General features: G+C 44.2%; 1 non-coding gene across 1 annotated transcript; it reads left to right on the top strand.

The window, feature by feature from the left end:
* Positions 1-247: 247 nt before the first annotated feature.
* On the top strand, positions 248-381 carry LOC127690395 (small nucleolar RNA SNORA17). The gene has a single exon (XR_007979103.1). It is a non-coding gene; the product is annotated as a small nucleolar RNA SNORA17 (small nucleolar RNA).
* Positions 382-20,592: the final 20,211 nt, after the last annotated feature.

The following is a 20,592-nucleotide window of genomic DNA, read 5'->3' as shown; positions in this document are numbered from 1 at the left end:
AGGGCCCCTCCCCTCTGTAACAATAATACATACCAATTTTTCAAGAATTCAATGCTTTTAAACCTCAAAAACACTGTCAAAGTGTTTCTTTCCTCAGTGACACAGTTTAGTTGTATTTAATTTCCTTTTTTTCTTAGTTCTGCTAAAAATTTTAGAGCCTATAATTTCATACAACAGGAAGAACCCTCCGCAAGCTGCACCACAAATTGAAATCTCCCCAGAGACTCCCTTTAGGAACAGATAAACAACTGCCCCCAGTGGCTTTGCAGGTGAGGTTGCTATGGTGCCACCCAGGTGTCAATGGGTGTCAGAGAGGTGGAAGACTATGTCTACACTAGGTGTCCTGACCTGTAAACATCAGAATGATTAGTAATTATCTTAGGATTTTACTGCTATGAAGAGAGACACTATGACCAAGGCAACTCTTATAAGGATGACATTTAATTGGGGCTGCCTTACAGGGTTAGAGGTTCAGTCCATTTTCATCAAGGCAGGAGCATGGCAGCATCCAGGTAGGCATGGTGCTGGAGGAGGTCTACAACATGTTCTGAAAGCAAACAGGTGAAGACTGCCTTCCAGAGAGGTAGGATAAGAGTCTTAAAGCCCATGCCCACAATGACACACTTGCTCCAACAAAGCCACACCTACTTCAACAAGGCTACACCTCCTAATAGAGCCACTCCCTGGGCCAAGCATATTCAAACTGAGATGACTACAAGTCTGGCTTCACATAAGCCTGGGAGGGATGCCCAGTGGTGTAATGCACAAACTGGGCATAGCACACCTAAGACCACTCCTGAGATGACCACAGACACTCAGTGACCCTGGGTACCACTAAGAGGAGCAAGTAAGTGGTGGAGAAATTGAAGAGAAAGAGAAACAGAAGGATGTGAACACAAGGAAGAAAGGCAGAACTGGAGACTCAAGGGTAGTGAGGAACAGCCTGATATGCGTAGTTGATGATGCCACCTGGGAACGTGGTGGGCTCCTGGCCTGTGCTGCCATTGGGGACATGTCTAAGTACATGGTCCTGGAACAGCATCAGGGCATGTCACTACCAAAGGACAGGCAGATATCCCTGGTCTGGGCTGCTGCCAGGGAACACATTATATCTGAGTGCTGTGCTGAACTGACCCTGTCATCACCTGGGCATCATGGGAGAGTTGGCCCTGGGGGCTTAAGAGCAGGAGAGTTGGCCCTGGCCCTAACCAACTCTAGTACTTGGGAAAATGGCCCAGCACATTGCACAAGTTTCAGGTAAGCCAGTCCCAGGAAGATGAGCAGGAGAGCTGGCCCTGCCACTCATCTCCTATGTGGTGGCATAGATAAGAGAGATACCCTCCTCCCCACTTGTACCTTTGGCAGGCAGGAAACCTGGCCCTGGGGTCAAGAGAGCAGGAGAGCTGGCTTTACCCCTTACCAGCTGTAGTCTTCAGGAGAGCCAGCAAAAGGCACCAAGGCATGGGCATGGGGGAACTGGGACCATCACTTGTTGCTATGCAGTGACGTGGGTGAGGGAGTGATGCTCCCCCTTGTACATTGCAACCTACATCAGTGCAGGAGAGTGGACCCCTGCCCCTCACCTCCTGCAGGACTAGGAAGAGCAGGCCCTGTACCTCACCTGTGCAGCATAACAGAGCTGGCCCTGGCTGTGGGGGTTGAAGGTAAGCTGACCCTGAGGGTGAAAGCATGGGAGAGATGGCCTTGCCTCTTATCCACTCTGCAGTGGCACCATTGAGGGATTCTCTCCCCCTCCATCTTGCCTTGCCCTCTGTGGCAGGCAGAAGAGCTGGTCCCTAAGGGGCCATGAGAACTGGAGACCTGGTCCTGCTCCTACCTACTGCAGCACTCAAAAGAACAGGACCTGCCCCTTGCATGGGCAGCACAGTAGAGTTGGCCCTAGACATGGCAGTTGCAGATAAGCTGGCCCCAAGGCTGTGAGCACAGGAAAGCCAGCCATGCTTCTTGACTGCCGTGAGACAGCTGTGATGAGAAAGAGACGCCCACCTCCTCTCCTTTGTCTCTCGCCATCGATGGCAGGTAGGAGAGCTGGCTCTGGGACCATGAGAGTGGGAGAACTGGCCCGGCCCTCCCTGGTGGGCCCTCCACCTCATCTTGGCTGCAGGGGAGAACTGGCCCTAGTTGCAGGGGTTGCTGGGGAGCTGGCTCCAAGGGCGTGAGCGTGAAGAGCAGGCAGACTGACCAGCTCAGATACCTCTCCCACCCTGACCCAGGAGGGCCTTGACTTGGCCCAGGCCAACACCTACTCCATCAATGAACTTCTGGATTTTATGAAGGGACTGCTCCTATATATTCAGAGCTACAGGATCTCCATGGCATAGGGCAACAACAGGATATCCAAGAGGGGTTCCAGCAAGGTTCCAGTATTGATAATGTAGCAGAATCACTAGCACACACATGCACAGATGCCCACACACATACTCATAATTATTTTTTTAAAGTATTTTATTTTTTTAAATATATATTTATTTATCTTATGTATGCAAGTTCACTGTTGCTATCTTCAGACACACCAGAAGAGGGCATTGGATCCCATTACAGATGGTTGTGAGCCACCATGTGGTTGCTTGCTTGGAATTGAACTCAGGACCTCTGGAAGAGCAGTCAGTGCTCGTAACCACTGAGCCATCTCTCTAGCCCCTCAAAAATAATGTCTTTGTTTTTTGCTTTGTTTTGTTTTGGTTTTTTGTTTTTTTCAAGATAGGATTTCTCTGTATAGCCCTAGCTGTCCTGGAACACACTCTGTACACCAGGCTGGCCTTGAACTCAGAAATCCACCTGCCTCTGCCTCCCAAGTGCTGGGATCACAGGCGTGTGCAACCACGCCCAGCTAAAAATAATGTCTTAAAGAAGGTTTCTAGTCAAGAAGGTCGATTGTTAAAATACTTATTTTTAATTATGTGTATCATGAAAACATTAGGAATGGAATTGAAATCATCAGAATCACACATAAATGCCAGGTAAGAATGGTAGCCCTCGTGTAATTCCATCCTGGGAGGATGGAAACAGAGCACAAGACTAGCCATATCAATGAGCTCTAGGTTTGATTAAAAGACCTGAATGTATAAGGAGGATGATTCCCAACAGCAACAGAAAATAATATAGAATACAGCTTCTTGTGTGTGTGTGTGTGTGTGTGTGTTTAAAGCAAAATGATGTATGTGCACATTTTTCTATGTAGAATGTTAAGAATTATCATGAATCTCACACATATAAGAATCCACTCCCTAAGTAATAGGAACTTGGGCCTTGAACTCTCAGGGCTTCATGAATGTCCTTCATGGAGCCAAATACTGACAGGTCAAGCAAAAATTATTGAATTTACCTTCAAACCATCCATTTATTTCATCAGCACAACTAATGTAGGGCTCTCCTTTGCCATTTAGTACACGATTATGAGATTCTGCTAGGTGCTCATCCCCATCCTATATGATGGAATGAATGTATGTTCTATCCCCCAAAACTGCCATTCCTGGGAGAGGGAGAACAAAGAAAAAGAATAATGTGCACAGTATCCAGTGTAAGTTGTGGAGAAAATAACTCTAAGGATGCACTTGAAACATTTGGAGCTGCAATTGAAATATACAGTTCACCTTAAATTACCCCTTCTGATCTTGCACAAAACCTTTTAACATGAGCAAAGTACACTTTGTTCAATCCAGCAAATATTTATTAAGCACCTAATATGGGCTTGTCACGATGCTCAATGCTGGGGAGAGGCAGAGATGAGCATGTTGCGGTTGGAAATTATTGACAGGGCTTAGAAGCTATCATTTTCTGTAGGACTCCCTTAGGACTGGGTTGGGAAGAGGTTTCCCATGTCTGATCATTCTGAGATAGGATCTTTGTTTATGCAAATGTGCAGCTTTGCTTACATGTATGTCTGTGTATTATACTTATGCTTGGTGCCCATGTATGTCAAAAATAGAATTAGATCTCCTCTCACCTGGAACTGGAGTTATAGGCAGCTATTAGTTACCCTGTGGATAGGAGATTTGAACCAGTCTCCTCTTCAAGAACGACAAGTGCTTTTTAACTGCTAAGCTGGATCTCTGGCCCCAAGGTAGACATGTCTCTATTGCATCTGTCTCTTTTCCACTTTGTTATGAACTCACTAAAAGAAAAACCTGGATCTCAGGTGCTACTGAGAGTTCATTATGTGACTGTTGACTCCGTTTGGGTAGATAGGCTAACTGAAGAGACCATGCATGCCCCAGGGTCTTCTCTAACCAAGACTAAATAGCAAGAAATAAACTAACTAGAATTTCCCTCTCTTTTAGGTCTAGGGTTAGTTACTTTACAAATTTGTTGTGATACAATCCTAACAGAAGCAATTTAGGTAATGAGAGGCATTCTGTCTCATGATGGTATAGTTCATCATGAGGTATAGTTCATCATGAGGTATAGTTCACCATGGTGGAGAAGGTCTAGAGGCGGGAGCATGAGGCAGCTGCTCACATAGGCTCTGGAATCAGGAGGCAGAAAGCAAGGGGTGTGATGAAGCCTAGTACTCAGCTGGCCTTCTCTTTTTACTCCAGGACCCCAACCCATGGAATACCTCCATCCACGTTCAGGGACTCTCTTCCCACCTCAACCCACCCTCCCTAGAGACACTCACTCACAAATGTCTTCAGAAATTTGTCTCATTGGTGATTGTCGATGTGGAGTTTTCCTTAGCCATCACAGAGATACTTTCAAGTTGACAATATTATAACTGGCTTAGGTCTTGATCAGAATAAGTGTTGTTGACATGAAATCTAGGCTGATGTGAGGAATGTCTTCATCACGTCCATTCTTTGGAAGGCAAACGACTTAGCATGTTATCAGCCAAGAATCATTCTTCTCAAACCTCTCCCTTTTCCTGGCCCGAGTATCTGCCAGCCCCCACCCTGCTATGCTCTAGTTTTCAGGTTACACACAGAGAGCTGAGAAATGGAGAAAGAAGGGGCTCTTATAAATGTTTGCCCCTTGCTTTTCTCTGCTTTGCTGGCAAATTTTAGGGGAAAACCCCACACAGATTAAATTTTAAACTAAATCTCAGTCTCCCCCTCACTCACTCACCAAGGAAATAAAAAGAACAGATAAAAAATTAAAATTGATGCAAGTATCCCAAGGCCAGTGCGTTCTATGGTTGTATCTTATCCAAATAATTATATCATGTAACATTTCCCCTCTGAACAAGGACTAATTGACCACACCCAGTGACATTTGGCTGTGGTGGAGGAGGGGAGGTGTTCTTAATTTCTCTCAAAGGCAAATCCCTTCCCACACTTAGAAATCCATCTTTGGTGCTCTGAGAGTCGTTTTATGCCAAGAGTCAAAGTTTTCACTCTAAAAACTTTTGTTTAGTTAGCCCATTTTACAGTCGATAAAATAATAACTAAAGTTATGAATCACACAGAGACCGATTAAACAGCCAGTACAGTAAAGAATTAAATTAAAAACTTCCCACTGACCATTGAAACTATCATGATAAAATATAACAACAGTAGATATAACAACAGTAGAAAGAAAACTGATCAAAAATAAATGTATCCATAGAGCAGTTCTTTAGGAAAATGGCAGGTCCTTTAGCTGATGACCATTTACTTGGTATTGGTCTTCAATCTCTAACTGAGCTCATTTCCCGATAGTTAAGAATGGAATCTAGATGAAGGAACAGGTGAAGTGACCTGTTCTATGAAAACAAACATCTATTGTTTTCAGTGAAAGATATGTTTAAAGATAGTACGACAAAATGGGAATCTTCCTAGTTGAATTTTTTTATTAATATTGTGTTATATAAGAAATAACCAAAATGATGTTCAGCTTGAAGAATAATTTCAAAGATGATCAAGTTAGCCCCCTTCACCAGTTTGAAAGACTCTTGGAGACTGGTACTCTCTCTACAGAACATAACGAGGACCAAAGGGTAGAACTGTCACCTGATGCACCCCCAGAAGTATTATGCCTGACTCGGCCTTATTTCACTACAGATAACACTATTCACTTAACTGTTGAATTTCACTCACCTATTGTCTGTTGAAGGGTTGTTCTCACCAGACCATAACTTTCCTAAGAGTAAGTTCCCATCTGTCTTACTAATGGCGCCATAAACATTCTCCATATAAATATTTATTGAATGAAATAATTTATAGGGAGGCACATTTGAGGTTAATAGGAAAAGACATTTCTTTCTGGGTAGAAAGAGGAGGCTATCAAGTGTTGCACATGACTTACATGAACTAGTTTTATCTTCGTAGTCTGTCATCAGCTCTTTTGAACACTTCCATGCCAGAAAAGGCATCAAAGGCAAGGTTTGAGTAAGGTAAATAACTCTGGCTGGGACCCATGCTGCTAGAATCTGAATGCTAATTCATCCTGTGTCCATCGCCAGTGGCTTCCTACTATCTCATAAATGGACTTTATGAAGATAAATGTTCCCATCATGAGTAGACTTTAAGCCAAGACTAGCTGGTCATCCATAGGGTGCTAAGTTATTCTAAGGAACACATTCTTGAATCGAGAGAGGGATGTTGGACAAGATTCAAGTTTAAGACTGTGATTCCATGACAGAAGCAGCCCACACATGATAGGAACAGCCAAAATGTCTTTTTTTCCCTAAGTATCAACATGGTAGAATCAAGACCAGACTTGTATCATTCTGCTTTTAGTTGAATGTGCTCTGTTCCAAACTCTTAAATCAGAAAGAGCAATTTGTTCAAAATGAGTCTTTCACTTAAACATTCTGGTCAAGTTATAAAGTTTTTACCATCTCTTGGGGCAAATGATCACTCCACAATTCCCAAAATGAACTCTGAGATGGAACTTAGAAATACAAGTTTTAAAAAAACATGCATAATTGCATTTAACAACAGAGAAAGGGCCAAATCAGAAGAAAGGGACAGCACAGGCCCCGAGAGACAGCAGCTCTGTGTCCACAACTAGAAACTGGAATCTCTACAGACTGGAGTTACAGTCTCCATAACCTGAGATTTTGCTCAAGCATGTTCACCAGAACTTTTCTCTTTCCTCTCTTACATATGCTATTTTGTGTCTCCCTTTGTGTCCCACTTTCTCAAATACATAGTTCCCTGCCAAGAGAAGAGTTCATCTTTTTAAAAACATGTAATTTATAAAACCATGCCTTTACAGCAAAGACTTCCCCAGAGTGTAATCTTTTTGCATAAAAAGATAATATAAAGAATTTTATAAGGTCTTTATGAAGGCCTTTGTTTGTTTTTAATTCTTCCCTGGGAAAGACTGCATCAGCAGCCTCTTGCAGTTCTGCATTATTACTAAATGTCTTGATGGCAACCCAAATGCTCACAATTTCTAACTCCAAGGATTGGCATATTTGTCTGAGTCAATATAGAGCAAGTGATTGTTTCCAAGATCAAGTAATTTCCTTGATCAGAAACCAGCCAGAACATCTGAACCTGTAACAGTGAGGGACAGTAACACCCTGCTGTTGGGACATCCACACCACCCAACCCCTACTGTCACATTCTATTTATTATTATATGTAAGTACACTGTAACTGTCTTCAGACACTCCAGAAGAGGGCATCAGATCCCATTACAGATGGTTGTGAGCCACCATGTGGTTGCTGGGATTTGAACTCAGGACCTTCAGAAGAGCAGTCACTGTTCTTAACCACTGAGCCATCTCTCCAGCCCTACTGTCACATTCTAGACAGTGGAAACTGCCAGGCTTATTACAGGCTAGAAGGCCTTTAAGAAGTATCAATATTTCTGAGTACCTATGGTTGTTTGGTTGGTTGGTTGGTTGTTTTTTGGTTTTTCAAGACAGGGTTTGTCTGTGTAGTCCTGGCTGTCTTGGAACTCACTCTGTAGACCAGGCTGGCCTCAAATTCTGAAATCCACCTGCCTCTGCCTCCCAAGTGCTGGGATTAAAGGCGTGCGCAGCCGCGGCCGAGTCCCTATGTTTTTAACTAGACATTCTGCTAGGCACATTTGTTCATATACTTTTGACTCAGGTAATGGTGTCTTAGTTTCTTTTCCTGTTGCTATGACAAAATAATTCAAAGAAACAGGATTCCGTTCAAGTGCCCAATCCATCCTGGCAGAGAAGCCAAGGAATCAGGAACTTGAAAGAGCGGGTCACATGATGACCACAATCAGGCTGCTGAGAGTGACTAATGTTTTTATTCAGCTCATATTATCCGTCTTATAGAGCCAAGGAGCCAGTCTAGTATTGCCGACTTCTAACATCAGCCTCTCCACCTCGTTCAACCTCATCATAGTAATCCCTAGCAGGTAAGTCTAGAAGCTGAGCCTGGGGTCTTACCTTCTTAGATGGTGCTAGATCTTGTCAAAGTGACAGATTATACTAACCCTCACTTACAGCCGTGATGGACCCATTCACAGGAGTCACCTAGGACCATCAGAAAACACAGATATTTGCATTATGATTCATAACACTAGCAAAATTACGGATATAAAATAGCAACAAAAATAATTTTATGGCTGAGGTCAACACAACCCCAGGAACTCTTTTAAAGCATCGCAGCATTAGGAAGGTTGGAAACTGCTGATTCAGAATGTCCATAAACCTCCCTCGTAATTTTCCTTTGAAGAATGACCCAAATCATAGACATTACATTCAGTAGCGACAATTTTCCTGCAGATAAAACAATAGTTATGTAACTTTGGAGACTACCTTAAAACAATAGTACCCTATCTACCCAGCACATTTTTAATTGGTAGTTTAATTCTCAAGCTACAGTTGTCATATTTTAGCTGCTTAGTAGCCACATGTGGCTAATGGCTGTGGTGCTGGGCAGTGCAGGTTATAAAGCAGTTCCATCCTTGCAGAATGTCCTAAAAAACCAAAGCAGCTGAGCTCTTCACTGGAGAGAGTCAGGGTGGAGTCAGATAGGCTATATAATAATTAGGCTGAGCAATAAGACCTCCAATATTAAATAACAATCTATTCTGTAATCAATGGCCACGATAGACTTAGGATGCATCTTTTGGGGGAAAGTTAAAAACCTATTCACACAGCTTTCTTCTGGGTCCCTGACTTCTCTTCTCTGGAGAATTTTCTTTAGGGAACTTGTAAATTCTTTGTCTCCTTTGAGCTATATGTAACTCCTTCTTTAAAAGCCATTTGCCAGTTTTACAATCTAGTAATCTCTCCCTCTTGGGCCTGGGAGCCATCCCTTTGAAACACAATCATCAAAAGTGACAGTGCTGTCTCAAGTTCCTGTGGGAGAAGGGGGTTCAGGCCTTGTTCCAGGTAGTGAAGTCCCTGTGAGGATGTGACAGCCAGAGTTGCCCTTTGTAGAAAGTCAGTGAGCAGACAGTTTACGACTTCACCCGAATGTCTTCCAATATGTTTATGTTTTTACCAGCTCTCCTCAGCCCTAAGAAGAAAAAAAGAGCCCAAGTCCCTCTGCCTTGCCTCTGCTGCAAGGGCTTTGAATAAGATCTTCCTCATGTGCTTAATTCAGAGGAAGTCTTGCCTTCCACCAGTTTTCAGACAAAGAAAATAGCAATTCAAGATAGTATAATTTAGTTCATACTAGAAAACATTTTAAAACTGTTTCTTTAATTCTTTAGGGGAGGCACTGGCAATGGAGTCCTTGCTCTTGAGCACCCTTCCACGGAGCCGCCTTCCAGACCCTTGACCTATTCTTAGCATTTCCTCTAGGCTTCGCCCAACACTTACCTAGCAATGGCCTGGTGAACCAGGAGCCAGGCATATAAGGACTATTCGGACTTCTCTTCCCTTTCCCCTTCCTCTTCCCCTTCCCTTCTCTTCCTTTTCTTCTTTTCTCTCCTCTCCTCTCCTCCTCTTCTCTTTTCTCTTCTTCTCTCCTCTCTTCTCTGTCTCTCTCCTCTCTCTCCTCTCTCCATCCTTATCCTCTCTCCCCACGTGTTCATGGCAACCTCTTTCCTTCTTTCTCTCTCCTCTCTCTTTCTGTCCTTCTGTCTCCGTTCTTTCTCTGCCTCTACTCCCTTACCCAGACCCCCTTCCTACACCCCAAATAAACTTCCTTTTATCATAGGCCTGTCATAAGACTGATACTTTGGGGGGAGAGGATGCCTCAGCATAGGCCCACTAAGGCACCTCTTCCACTGCGTCATACGGCATTTTATAAAACAAATCATTCTTACAACAAACGGTCTACAGGGATAATCATATGGTAATGTGTCAAATGAAGTAATGACAAAGTCAAATGATTTGATTTCCAGGATTTGAAGAAATGGAGTTTCAATGAGTGACATGCATCTCTCTACCTGGCTCCAACTGCTCTACTGTGGAAACATGGGGAAGGGAAACCACCTTCTGCAAAATGTGATTTCCCTCTAGCCAAAGGCATATTTTTTAAAAGATAGCTCTTGGGGTTGGTGCTGGGAAGATATAGGAAGAGTCATGGACTTTGATTAGCACTACGAATAATACACAGATGTAATTTACATATTTCTGATGCTTTATACATTTTAGAAGGTTCTTACATCAATTGCTAATCTTGCCAACAGTTGTAGAATATATGTCCTATTTATATGTCGATGGCATGCTATGTTAATGTATGTACTATTTCACCAAGACTAAACATAACACTAGGAAGCATAAAGAAGTGTCAACCCTTGCTGTCCTCACTTGTGACTTTGGAAGCCGTGGACACTTATGCTCCGGCTTCCCCCACCTGACTAAAGCCACTCCCAGCGAGATCTTCCACAGTTCCTTTGTGGGACCCTTCTCGTGCTTATCTGCCGTGAGCAACTGACCGTGATGACCACATCTCCCCAGGTCTCTCAGCTCGTTGGTTTCTCTCTTGCCCAACATGATTTTCTAGTAAGGGCCTTGAAGTAGAAATTTCTGATTGTGTCATGTGACGCAGACCCACATGATGTTCATAGCAGCCCTATTTATAATAGCTAGAAGCTGGAAAGAACCCAGGTATCCCTCAACGGAAGAATGGATGCAAAAAATGTGGTATATATAAACAATGGAGTACTATTCAGCCATTAGAAACAATGAATTCATGAAATTCTTTTTTTTTTTTTTTCAAGACAGGCTTTCTCTGTGCAGCCCTGGCTGTCCTGGAACTCACTCTGTAGACCAGGCTGGCCTCGAACTCAGAAATCCGCCTGCCTCTGCCTCCCAAGTGCTGGGATTACAGGCGTGAGCCACCACCGCCCGGCTTGAATTCATGAAATTCTTAGACAAATGGATGGAGCTGGAGAACATCATACTAAGTGAGATAACCCAGTCTCAAAAGATCAATCATGGTATGCACTCACTGATAAGCAGATATTAACCTAGAAAACTGGAATACCCAAAACATAATCCACACATCAAATGAGGTACAAGAAGAATGGAGGAGTGGCCCCTGGTTCTAGAAAGACTCAGTGTAGCAGTATAGGGGAATACCAGAACAGGGAAGTGGGAAGGGGTGGATAGGAGAACAGGGGGAGGGAAGAGGGCTTATGGGACTTTCAGGGAGTGGAGGGCCAGAAAAGGGGAAATCACTTAAAATGTAAATAAAAAATATATCAAAGAAAAAAAAAGAAAAAAAAAAGAAATTTCTGATTGTGTCATGTGATGCAGACTCACATGATGTTTTGCTGAGGCAAAACCCATGAGAGGACACATGATATTTAAAAAGTGTGTAAGTAGGACTCAATGGACAGGGACAGGATGTTTTCATAGCTAGCTGCACAGCTCTTCATTGGTCTGGAGTCTTTGCTGATCTTCACCTTCTCTGAGAGAGGCACAGCAGAGAACTCCTGGCACTCCCACAGGTCCTGGTCACTCCTGGGACTTATGCTGCTGATTCAGCGGAGGCCTCGTGGTTTCTTCTGGATTGTACCACCATTGCTGATTTGTGTTTGGTGACACTTTTGAACTAGACTATTGGTATCCTGATACCACTGAACTGGATTGCTGGTATCCTAAAAAAATGGAGGTTGGAATTGTCCCAAAGAACTAAACAGGTCCACACCCCGTTGATCTATTTACTAACTTTTCTCCCCTACCTTTGGATGGTGGCTAGAAGGTAAGGGCCACCAAAGTGTTTGAGAACCCTTAGGCTTTTTTTTTGAAAAACTGAAGCCTACAGGACCTGGCTTCTATTATCTCAGGGCTACTTAATAAGCATGAAGGAGAGAGAGAGAGAGAGAGAGAGAGAGAGAGAGAGAGAGAGAGAGAGAGAGAGGTGGAGAGAGAGAGAGGTGGAGAGAGAAGCAGACAGACTATGTCACTCAGATGAGAACTGGAAGCACAAGGCTTCCCAGCTGATGACTGTCCTGAGAAGCATTTTTTAATTCTGTGGTCCCACATAGATCACTTGAGAAGAGTATGTCTCTTTCCCACCACTGGAGTGAGCATGTGGCTCTGCTGGGTGACTCTAGGGGAGGCCTCAAGAATCGAGCACCCAGATGGAAGTGCGGCTGGGAACAAGGCAGGCAGATGTTCCTTCCCACAGGAGATGGAAGCAGATGATCAAATTGTGTTTTCAAAGATCTCAGTGCTAATTATACTGTTTGTACTGCTTGGCATAACTGCAGTATGATTATCCTAATGATGTATGTTGGCTCAGCAAGAAATTTTTCACTTGGATTCAAAATCTATTCTCATTTTTACAAGAAATTGGCAATTAAATTTGTCACAGACAAAATAATTAAATGTTTGCTTCTTAAAAGATTTATTATATGTACATGAATGCTTTGCCTGTGTGTGTATATGTACCATGTGTGTGCCTGGTGCTAGTAGGGGTCAGACCCCCAAAACTACAGTCCTGGATGGCTGTGGACCACCATGTAGGTGCTGGGAACTGATCCCAGTCCTCTGCAAGAGTAACAAGCATTCCTAATCACCAAGCCACCTCTATAACTGGATGTTTATCGGAATATTCTTACTTTTTATTATGTACTAATATTTTTCTCACAAATGATAATCATATAATTTGAAAACATTAACTTAAGCATAACCTGATATTAATCATCTTAAATATAAAATTCAGTATTTAACATCTACTACTTTCTATTTGTCTTTTCATTATACTTTTAGAATATGAAAGGAATACTGTAAAAGGAATTTCATCTCCTAAAGGAGAAACACGATTGATGTCTTAAACCCTGGTACTTCAGACCAAAGCCTTCTCTGGAAATAGTGTCATTACTTGACAAGGTCATACTATCCTACTATCATACTAATCCAACAGGACTTGTAACTGTATGAATGGCACAGCCATGTGACAACACAGTTGAATAAAAAAAAAAAAAGAAAGAAAAAACAAGTTAAAAAAAAAAACACGACTGATCCTAGGTCTGGTGGAGCAGAAAGTTTATTGTAAATAAAAGGGAGAGAGCATAGTTAAAGGTAGGACATCTAGGAGAGTCCAGAGATGGGCATGACACTGTGTCCTGTGAGAAAAGGTGGGTGGGGGAGAGAAAAACAGCTATAGACCAAGAGAGGGAGTCTGGACCAAGAGAGCAGATGAAAGGGCCAGGTAACCAAAATGTTTGGGTAATAATATAGGGAAGGGAAGCTGGGGGGAGGGCAGCCCAGCCCCTGGGCTGGAAAAACCTAGAGTAGAGGATAGGGTATACCAGCTAGGAAGGCCCTGTAACAGGCAGGGACTAAGAGATGCTGGAAGAACCCAGCAGCCAGTCTACTTTAATATGCTAAGTAGGCACTTCAGGGGATTTACCACCTAATTTGAGACCTAACTAGAGTAACACATGGAAAGAACCTGTGTGCCCACGAAAATAGAAGGTAACATTGAAGGGCTGTTATCCAACCAATGTCCAAAACACCACAAGGAAGGATGGGCAAAAGATTGTCTTGCAGGTTTCTATGACAACATACTTTGATTTTAGACTTCTACTCTCCACAAGTATGAGACAGTGTTTCTGTTGTTTAAAGAGTACCACTCTGCTGTGGTTCTTTGTTACATCAGTCTAGGAAAGTAACACAGAAAGTAGAGAAAGCTTATCCTTAGCCCCAGGTGGACGCCCTAAATTTCCTCCAACTCACCCTTGTGTACTGTGGGGTGTAAAGACTTGGGAAGTGTGGCCTTCACCTCTGGGAGTACATTGCGTTTCCTAGAAGTCACTTCTTGGTTTCCAGCCCTTCTCAAATTCAACCCATTCTTTCCGGGTAATCTTACTAAACATTTTTATAAGAGAACTTCAAATGGGTATCTCCAAATTCATGTGTTTTCCCCGAGTCCCAGACCCTGTAACCAATTGCCTGCTAGTTCTGAAGGTTCCAGAGTCTGGAGACGGCATGACACATTTGGGATAATTAAAAGAATTTTAGGCGTCTTGAATTTATGTCGTTAAGGAGGACGTGGATGCATCCTAGAACTCTGGAGGCTGTGTAGGGGGACTCTGTGTTCCAGACCAGCTTTGAACAAACAAACCCAAAACCAAGGACTGAGAATGTTCAGTGGTGCACAGCACTTACCTAGAATACACAAAGCCCTTGCTTGAGCCTCTCCACAGGAAGGGACAGAGGGAGGGACGGAGGGAGGAAGGGAGGGAGGGATGAATAATCAAATCTGAACATCACTTCATTATTTTCTTCTGATTTAGACAGAACTCCATCTTTAGGACTCGTCCCAAGTCTATCTTCTATCAAAGCAAAGGGAGTGTGAAAAATATTCCAGAAGGATGTCATCTCTGAGGAGGCTGAAATGCCGATTGACTGTGTGGTACAGTCTGTGGGAATTCTCCCACACTGCAGCTGAGCCAAGCACGCTGTGCATAGTGTCAGAGCTAGCTCCTGTTGTTTAAGTGAAGAATATCTATTCCACACTCGTTACAGTGACGAGACGGGCTTCATTTAAGGTAGGACAAGGGAAAGAGATGTTCTGGTACAGAACTGAATGCGAATATGCTTTAAAGACATTTATGTGTGCTAAGAGAAAACACTGAAGGAAGCTAGTTTGCTTTGTGTCATTAGGTGCATGTCTGTGACTGGCACTTATTGAAGTTAGAACCCCATTCTCCCACAGAGACTGAGTGGGGCTAGACTAGCTTACTTGGTGATTACATTTAAAAGGATGGCTCCCAGGTCCTTGAGAAAGAAATTCCTGGAATGCAGAAGATAAATCTTAAAGAGAAAATGAATTTATAACTTCAAGTTGTATAACAAAAATGCTTTAAGAAAAAAAGAGGTCAAGGTCCCCCCCACCCCCATGCCTGAATCCCCCAGGTCTTAGCTGGATAGCTGAGTACATTCTTTGAACAGCCTCAAGCTTTCTTTGAACAGCTTCAAGCTTTCTCCAACAGCGTTTTAAGGAGTCTGGGGTTGTCATGATAGGAGCACAGCCTTGAACAGACAGAAACTAGGTTAGTGTTTATTCAGCTTCTTCAGGGTTGCAGTTGCAGGGAGCAAAGAAACTGTTTTCTTCTTAGCTCTTATAGGTCAAGGTTGCTCATGGGAGTCTCACATTTAATCAAGGAGGGAATCTGTCAGTTTCTTTGGAATGGACATGAAGTTCCTCCCTTCACACGGGGCTTATGAAAGACCAAAGGGAAGCAAGCCTGCAATCCTTCAAGCAGGAGACTGAGAGGAGAGGATTGTGGTGCATAGAGAGACTCCATCTTAGAATAAATTAGAAAATGGAGCAGGGGCTCAATGGTACACATTTGTAATCCCAGCACTAAGGAAGCTGAGGCAGGAGGATTATGAGTTCCAACAGTCTGAGTTGTGAGCTACATAGCTAGTTCAAGGCTAGCCTGGGTTAATTAGAAGATGGTTTCAACCCATGTTCCCAACAACCACAGAGACAGGGAGGTAGGGAAGCAAGTAATACTTCAATTTTATTTTATTTTATTTTTTTTACTGCCAAGAGGTAGAAATGTAGCTTACATTAATGGACAGTAGTGGATTAAATAAGAAATGTCTCCCTGTCTTAGGTAAGGTTTTACTGCAGCGAACAGACACCATGACCAAGGCAACTCTTACAAGGACAGCATTTAATTGGGGTTGGCTTACAGGTTGGGAGGTTCAGTCCATTATCATCAAGGCGAGAACATGGCAGCATCCAGGCAAGCATGGTGGAGGAGGAGCTTAGAGTTCTACATCTTCATCTGAAGGCTGCTAGCAGAATACTGGCTTCCAGGACGCTAGGATTAGGGTGCCTGTTCCCACAGTGTCATTCCTATTCCAACAAGGCCACACCTCCTAGTAGTGCCACTCCCTGGGCCAAGTGTATACAAACCATCACAGCTCCCACACCTAAACACTCACTCCCCAGTTGGCAGTGCTATTTGGGGATGTTTAGGAGGGATGGCCTTGCTGGAGGAAGTGTGTGACTGAGGGTACACTTTGGGTTTTTTGTTTTTGTTCTTTTTTAATTATTTTATTTATTTACATTCTAAAAGTTGCCCCCTCCCTCATTCCCCCTCCATGAGTTCTTTACCCCCTCACTGCTGCCTCAGAGAGGGTGCTCCCTGACCCAACCACCCACCAGCACCTCACCCCACCCGCATCCCTCTTCCCTGGGGCATCAAGTTTCCAAAGATTAAGCCATCCTCTCCCACTGAGGCCAGACAAGGTTGTCCTCTGCTAAACGTGTGCCTGGGGCTTGGAGCAGCCTGTGTATGCTCCTTGGATTTTTGACTTAGTCTCTGGGAGCTCTGAGGGGTCCAGGTTAGTTGACACTGTTGTTCTTCCTATGGAGTTGCCATCCCCTTCAGTTCCTTCAGTTCTTTCTCTAACTCTTCCACATGTGTCCCCGACCTCAATCCAATGGTTTGGCTGTAAGTATTTGCACTTGTCTCAGTCAGCTGCTGGTAGAGCCTCTCAGAGGACAGCCATGCCAGGCTCCTGTCTGCACTCATAATATTGCCTCAGTAATAGTGTCAGGGTTTGGTGTGCGGGCATGGGAGGGATCCCAAGTTGGGCCAGTCACTGGGTGGCCTTTCCTTCAGTCTCTGCTCCATTTTTGCCCCTGCATTTCTTTAGACAGGAACAATTCTGGTTACAAATTTTGAAGATGGGTTGGTGACCCCATCCCTATGGGGACCCTGTCTATCTCCTGGAGGTGGCCTCCTCAGGTATTTCAGCTAATGTCATCGCCACTGAGTCCTGGGAGCCTCTCACATCCTGGGTCTCTGGGACTTTCTAGAGGTTCCCCTGCCCCTATCACACCCCACCCCTGCTGTACATTTCCATCCATTCTCCTGGTCCTCTGGATGTCTCTCCTGTCTGCTCCATACATGATCTTGCTCCCCCTTTTCCCTTCTCCCCTCCCCTCCTGACCCTTTCCCTTTCACACTCAAGTTCCTTCCTCCCTTTGCCTCCCATGATTTTGTTCCCCCTTCTAAGAGGGATTGAAGTGCTCACACTTGGGCCTTCCTTCTTATTAAACTTCCCATGGTCTGTGAGTTGTATCATGGCTACTCTGAACTTTTTGGCTAATCTCCACTTAGTGCGTACACACCATGCATGCTTTGAAAGCTTAAAGCCTGGACCCACTTCCGGCTTGTTCTCTCATTTTATATCTGCATTGAAGATGTGACATTTTCCGCTGCTTCCTCTTCCTGTCAGCATCCTGCTGCCTGCTGCCATGCTCCCACCACGATGCACTCGTCCCCCTCTGGAACCATAAATCCAAATCAGCGCTTCTTCTCTAAGTTGCTTTCCATCATGGTGTCTCATCACAACCACAGAAAATTAATAGTGATACATGAATCCCTGGGGCTGCACGCACCAAGTCTTCTTGCAGGCACAAGACAAGGGTGAACATACTTCTTTGATGTCTGCCTGAAGAGAATGATGTGCATTCTGACGATAGAGACCTAACGAGCAAAGAAGGTCATCTCAGAACGCTTTATGGAAAATTGCTACGAACCAATAGAGATGGAGGATGTGATAGAAAGTGATGGGAAGGGAGATTAGCATGCATTCAGGGAATTATGATGATGGAAAACTTTACTTCCGGTTTATTTTTTTATATTTGTGTGGTGGGCGATATATGGGTGGGCATAAGTGCAGGCAACTGTCTTGTCTTACACATGGAGGATCGCAGACAACTTCAGATTTAATGCCTTTGACTGTGGAAGTCAGAGGCCCTACTGAACAGGCCATTGGCCCCAAGAAAAGTGCCTTCCAAGCAGAGGACACACCCATATATAAAAGAAATAGAATCTGGAAGGGCTGGAACCTTTCTAGTGTGTTTTTTGGTGGCATAACTCTCGAATCAGCTTGGTAAGAGCAGCGTATTGTGGCTTGGCGTAAAGACAGAGAGCAGACACATGGATGTTCCTCCTGGAGCATTTCTGCCTTATCACAGAGCTGTAAGTGTAATCACTCTGTCGCCATGGACACGGGACAGTGGAACAGAAGAGCTCCCAGGGCCCATCTCCCTTGTTCACTAAAGAGTGTGATTGTAGTCAGTGTCTCCTGGCACAGTCCCAGGGAGAGTTGGTTGGGCTTGCTGCAGCCAGTAGCAAACTGGTTTGTTGAATGCCAAATCTCCATTCTCTCACACACAGATAAAACTCCGCTTTGATGAGATCTCATAGCATCCTGCATGGAGCCAGGCTACTCTAGAATTCAGGCCATCCTCAGAGGAATTCACCAGGAAAGGTGTCAGGTTGGTGAACTTAGTGTTCAGCTGCAAGGGGAGCCACACCCTTCCGGTTCTCTGCAACCTTAGCATTATCCTAGTTTCTTTCATAAACACTACTGTGCCCACAAAGATTAACAAGCAGTAAAGGAATTGTGATGGAAAATTTTGCTCCAGGTTTATTTCTTTATCTTTGGAGGGGGGTGGTACGGGGTAGGGGGACATGTGCCCATTACAATGGGCTAAGCACAGTCATGCATGTCAGACAATTGGAGGTGATCAGACACATGGAGGTCAGCAGACAATTTCAGGTGATATCCCTACCTTCCACCTTCTTTGAGACATGGTCTCTTGTTCACTGATGCATACCCCAGGCTAGCCAGCTCACGAGCTTCTGGGGATCCCCTTGTATCTGTCTCCTAGCTCACCCCAGGAGAGCAGGGTTTACAGATGTGTGCTACCACATCCAGCTTAGCACAAGCTCTGGGCGTGGGGATTCCAGCACTTGTTCTGATGCGACCCCTGCTCTACCCTTTGTGCCATTCTCCTTAGCGGTGCTTCTGGTTCGTGAGGTAACCAGAACAAAGTGGTTGTGAGCCACTGTGTGGTTGCTGGGAATTGAACTCAGGACCTTAGGAAGAGCAGTCAGTGCTCTTAACCACTGAGCCATCTCATCAGCCCCTCTCTTTCTTTTAAATGAATACTGCTTATTCCACTTAATAGAAGCTAGCTCAGTGGCCTTCTGGGCTTGCTTAAATATTTCTAGTGATCTAGGATTTCCAACTCCAAGATGGCTTCTAAAGTAGCAAGGTGCTTTACAGCTGTGGTCTTGGTGTGCTCAGCAGTGTGGGTGTGTCTAAGACTGGACATGAACTCACAAGGCTTGAGTCAGAGAAGTAGACTTAGATCTTATTACTATTTTGAAAGACTTACGGTACTGGAGACATTAATTTGTATATTCATCATGTACAGTGCGTGGCTAAAAGTCACGTGACTTTTACTAACACTTCCTTTAGGATAAGGGCCAACCATACTGATCAGCAAGCAGTAAGTGAGTAAGTGCTAGTGAGATCCAGTGGTGTTTTTTTTGTCATATTTGAAGATTTCTCCCTTACAACTCTCTCACAGGACTCTCACCTGTCAGGGGCCATAAGAAATATAATATAAAATTTCCATTACTTCAAAAGGGTGACATTAAGTAAACCATCCTTCAAATTCTTCAAGAAAGATCTAGAAGAATAAGTGAGCCATGTCCTTGGTATCCTCTGAATTCACAAAGGTCCTATGAAGTAAAGGGAGTAAGAGCTGGGAGTCAGTGGGGAAGAAAGCCTGGGCCCTGTCTGCCCTGGGCCCCACTGAGAAGCCCTGTCGGTGCTCAGTGGTTAAGAGCACTGACTGCTCTTCCAGAGGTCCTGAGTTTAATTCCCAGCAACCACATGGTGGCTCACAGCTATCTATAATGGGATCTGATGCCCTCTTCTGGTGTGTCTGAAGACAGCTACAGTGTACTATAAATAAATCGAGAGAGAGAGAGAGAGAGAGAGAGAGAGAGAGAGAGAGAGAGAGAGAAGCTCTGTCAGCAAGGTTTGCAAGAAGGAGCTGAGAGGTGGGGTCTAATTTGCATCTCCTTGACTCAGTCTTCTGCTCTGGAGGCAGACTGGGCAGAAGGAAGCCTTTATCTCACCACTGTAACACAGTTTGCAACGGGTGGTACTGTACAGACTCAGGGGTGAAGTCTCATCCTACACTAGAGGAATTGAGAAGGCCCTTGAAGTATCAATCTGGATAAAGACATCATGTACTGTATTGTGCGTTCCCTTTTCACAGCCCTGGGGGCCAATAGGATCCATAGAAAATTCCCCAGGCCACCACCATTATACTCTAGGAAACAGGAGCCACAGACAACAAAGGAATGGAGGCAGTTCTCTACAGAGTGCTTCAGCAGCTGAACAAGGCCAGGGAGCAGAGGTCATCTTCGATGACTTGAGAATGGTCCAAACACAACTCTGAATATTAGGAGACCTTGGCAGGCCTTC

Source organism: Apodemus sylvaticus, chromosome 7 (assembly GCF_947179515.1).
Source record: "Apodemus sylvaticus chromosome 7, mApoSyl1.1, whole genome shotgun sequence".
NCBI lineage: Eukaryota > Metazoa > Chordata > Mammalia > Rodentia > Muridae > Apodemus > Apodemus sylvaticus.
The sequence above is the reverse complement of the archived record's forward strand: the minus strand, read 5'-3'. Positions and strand labels throughout refer to the sequence as shown.